The sequence below is a fragment of the Triticum dicoccoides genome, chromosome 4B (assembly GCF_002162155.2).
Source record: "Triticum dicoccoides isolate Atlit2015 ecotype Zavitan chromosome 4B, WEW_v2.0, whole genome shotgun sequence".
Classification (NCBI taxonomy): domain Eukaryota; kingdom Viridiplantae; phylum Streptophyta; class Magnoliopsida; order Poales; family Poaceae; genus Triticum; species Triticum dicoccoides.
The window spans coordinates 76,736,354-76,741,190 of NC_041387.1; positions in this window are offsets into that span (position 1 = coordinate 76,736,354).

Sequence of the window (4,837 nt, forward strand, 5' to 3'; positions counted from 1 at the left end):
TGATCCTATTGTTCCTACTACTTATGTTGAGAAACCACCTTTTCCTTTTAGAATAAAGGATCATGCTAAAGCTTCAACTGTGGTTCATAAGAGTAATACTAGAACATATACACCTCCTGAGCAAATTAAAGTTGAACCTAGTATTGCTATGGTTAAAGATATCTTGGATGATAATATAGATGGGCATGTTATTTACTTCTGTGGTGAAACTGCTAATATTGCTAGACCCAACACTAAGATAGATAGACCTATTGTAGGCATGCATGTTATTTCTGTTAAAATAGGAGATCATTGTTATCATGGCTTATGTGATATGGGTGCTAGTGCTAGTGCAATACATATTTCCCTATATAAAGAAATTATGCATGATATTGCACCCGCTGAAATAGAAGGTATTGATGTTACTATTAAGCTTGCCAATAGAGATACTATTACACCATTTGGGATTGTTAGAGATGTTGAAGTCTTGTGTGGGAAAGTTAAACATCCTACTGATTTTCTTGTTCTTGGTTCCCCACAAGATGACTTTTGTCCCATTATATTTGGTAGACCCTTCTTGAATACTGTTAATGCTAAGATTGATTGTGAAAAGGATGTTGTTACAATTGGCTTGGGAGATATGAAACATGAGTTTAATTTTTCTAAGTTCCGTAGACAACGCCATGATAAAGAATTGCCTAGTAAGGATGAAATTATTGGTCTTGCTTCTATTGTCGTGCCTCCTACCGATCCGTTAGAACAATATTTGCTAGACCATGAAAATGATATGTTTATGAATGAAAGAAGGGAAATAGATGAAGTATTCCTTAAACAGGGTCCTATTCTAGAACACAACTTGCCTGTTGAAATCCTAGGGGATCCCCCTCCACCCAAGGGTGATCCCGTGTTTGAGCGCAAACCTTTACCTGCTAATCTTAAATATGCTTATCTTGATGAAAAAAAGATATATCCTGTTATTATTAGTGCTAACCTTTCAGAGCAAGAAGAGGAAAGATTATTGAAACTCTAAAGAAGCACCGTGCTGCTATTGGATATACTCTGGATGATCTTAAGGGCATTAGTCCCACTCTATGCCAACATAAAATTAAATTGGACGAAGGCTCCAAACCAGTTAGAGATCCTAAATGACGGTTAAATCCTAAAATGAAAGAAGTGGTAAGAAAGGGGATACTAAAGCTCCTTGAGGCAGGTATAATTTACCCCGTTGTTGATAGTGATTGGGTAAGTCCTGTCCATTGCATCCCTAAGAAGGGAGGTATTACTGTTGTTCCTAATGATAAAGATGAATTGATCCCGCAAAGAATTATTACAGGTTATAGGATGGTAATTGATTTCCGTAAATTAAATAAAGCTACTAAGAAAGATCATTACCCTTTACCTTTTATTGATCAAATGATAGAAACACTATCCAAACATACACATTTCTGCTTTCTAGATGGTTATTCTGGTTTCTCTCAAATACATGTGTCAGTGGAGGATCAATCAAAAACTACTTTTACCTGCCCTTTTGGTACTTTTGCTTATAGATGTATGCCTTTTGGTTTATGTAATGCACCTGCTACCTTTCAAAGATGCATGATGGTTATATTCTCTGACTTTTGTGAAAAGATTTGTGAGGTATTCATGGATGACTTCTCCGTTTATGGATCCTCTTTTGATGATTGCTTGAGTAACCTTGATCGAGTTTTGCAGAGATGTGAAGACACTAGTCTCGTCTTGAATTGGGAAAAGTGCCACTTTATGGTTAATGAAGGCATTGTCTTGTGGCATAAGATTTCTGAGAGAGGTATTGAAGTTGATAAAGCTAAAGTTGATGCTATTGGAAAGATGCCATGTCCCAAGGACATTAAAGGTATAAGAAGTTTCCTAGGTCATGCAGGTTTTATAGGAGGTTCATTAAGGACTTTTCTAAAATCTCTAGGCCTCTGACTAGTTTATTGCAAAAAGATATTCCTTTTGTCTTTGAAGATGATTGTGTAGAAGCATTTGAAATACTGAAGAAAGCTTTGATTAGTGCACCTATTATTCAGCCACCTGATTGGAATTTACCCTTTGAAATTATGTGTGATGCTAGTGATTATGCTGTAGGTGATGTTCTAGGGCAAAGAGTTGATAAGAAATTAAATGTTATCCAGTATGCTAGTAAAACTCTTGATACTACTCAGAGAAATTATGCTACTACTGAAAAAGAGTTCTTAGCAGTTGTATTTGCTTGTGATACGTTCAGACCTTATATTGTTGATTCTAAAGTTACTATTCACACTGATCATGCTGCTATTAAATATCTTATGGAAAAGAAAGATGCTAAGCCTAGACTTATTAGATGGGTTCTCCTGCTCCAAGAATTTGATTTACATATTATTGATAGAAAGGGAGCTGAGAACTTGTCTAGCTTAGAGAATGTTCCTGATGACCCACTACCTATTGATGATAGCTTTCCTGATGAATAATTAGCAGTCATTAATGCTTCTCGTACTGCTCCATGGTATGCTGATTATGCTAATTACATCATTGCTAAATTTATACGACCTAGTTTTACATACCAGCAAAAGAAAAAGTTATTTTATGATTTAAGACATTACTTCTGGGATGACCCACACCTTTATAAAGAAGGAGTAGATGGTGTTATTATACGTTGTGTACCTGAGCATGAACAGGAACAGATCCTACGCAAGTGTCACTCCGAACCATATGGAGGACACCACGCTGGAGATAGAACTGCACATAAGGTATTGCAATCTGGTTTTTATTGGCCTACTCTCTTCAAAGATGCTCGTAAGTTTGTCTTGTCTTGTGATGAATGCCAAAGAATTGGTAATATTAGTAGACGTCAAGAAATGCCTGTGTTTTGGGGCTTTGATTATATGGGACCTTTTCCTGCCTCCAATGGATATACACATATTTTAGTTGTTGTTGATTACGTTACTAAGTGGGTAGAAGCTATTCCAACTAGTAGTGATGATCATAACACCTCTATTAAGATGCTTAAAGAAGTTATTTTTCTGAGGTTTGGAGTCCCTAGATATCTTATGACTGATGGTGGTTCACATTTTATTCATGGTGCTTTTCGTAAAATGCTTGCTAAGTATGATGTTAATCATAAAATTGCATCCCCTTATTACCCCCAGTCTAGCAGTCAAGTAGAGTTGAGTAATAGAGAGCTCAAATTAATTTTGCAAAAGACTGTCAATAGATCTAGAAAGAATTGGTCCAAGAAACTTGATGATGCATTATGGGCCCATAGAACTGCATATAAAAATCCTATGGGTATGTCTCCGTATAAGATGGTATATGGAAAAGCATGTCACTTACCTCTCGAACTTGAACATAAGGCATATTGGGCTATTAAAGAGCTCATCTATGACTTCAAACTTGCCGGTGAGAAAAGGTTATTTGACATTAGCTCACTTGATGAATGGAGAACTCAAGCCTATGAGAATGCCAAACTGTTTAAAGAAAAAGTTAAAAGATGGCATGACAAAAGGATACAAAAGCGTGAGTTTAATGTAGGTGATTATGTGTTGATATACAACTCTCGTTTAAGATCTTTTTGTAGGAAAACTTCTCTCTAAATGGGAAGGTCCTTACGTTATCGAGGAGGTCTATCGTTCTGGTGCCATAAAAATCAATAACTTCGAAGGCACAAGTCCGAGGGTGGTGAACGGTCAAAGAATCAAACATTATATCTCAGGTAACCCTATAAATGTTGAAAATAATATTATTGAGACCGTAAACCCGGAGGAATACATAAGGGACACTTTCTAGAACATTTCAGACTCCGAAAAGGAATAGGTATGTGGTACGGTAAGTAAACCGACTCCAAAACAATTCTAATGGCAATTTTTCTCCGTTTTGGAATATTTACCTCAACCTCTACCTAACCCCTTTACTCCAACTGAGATTGAAGCTTTCAAGATGATTGAGTTAGCTCGCATACAAAACAAGTATCTCACGCAGGAAAATATTTTGTTGAAGGATCATATCGTCGGACTCAAAGGCATTATCCGCAAGTTGGAGGAGCTTTTACGCTCGATGTGCGATTATCCACCATCATCATCACCACCTTCATCACCTCTAAGGACTTAATCACATGGGTATGGGCACTCCCCTTGGCAACTGCCAAGCTTGGGGGAGGTGCCCCAGTATCGTATCACCATCACACTCCTATCTTTACCGTTTTACTTGGTTCGATCCTTTCAGTAATATCTTGATCTACTAGAATAAAGTTTTGGTTTGAATTAGTTTTGAGTTTTGCTTCGTGGTCTCTCTATGTAATCGAGTCCGTGAGCTATTTATATAATAAAGATTAGTGTTGAGTCAAGGGCTTTCCTATCTTGCTATGATCTTGAGAAAATAGAAAGAATAAAAAGAATAAAAGAGTTCATATTGATCTTATGGATAGTAATGACTTCACATATAAAGATTATGAGGCATAAAAGTTGTTGAGAGTTGACAAACATAGTTTTGGTCATCGTTGCAATTAATAGGAAGTAATAAAGAAAGAGAGGTTTTCACATATAAATATACTATCTTGGACATCTTTTATGATTGTGAGCACTCATTAAGTATGACATGCTAAAGAGTAGTGTTGGACAAGGAAGACAACGTAATGGGTTATGTTTTCTCACATCTCAGTTAAAGTATATTGTCATGGGTCATTCCAACATGTTGAGCTTGCCTTTCCCCCTCATGCTAGCCTAATTCCTTGCACCAAGTAGAGATACTACTTGTGCTTCCAAATATCCTTAAACCCAGTTTTTCCATGAGAGTCCACCATACCTACCTATGGATTGAGTAAGATCCTTCAAATAAGTTGTCATGTTGCAAGCAATAAAAA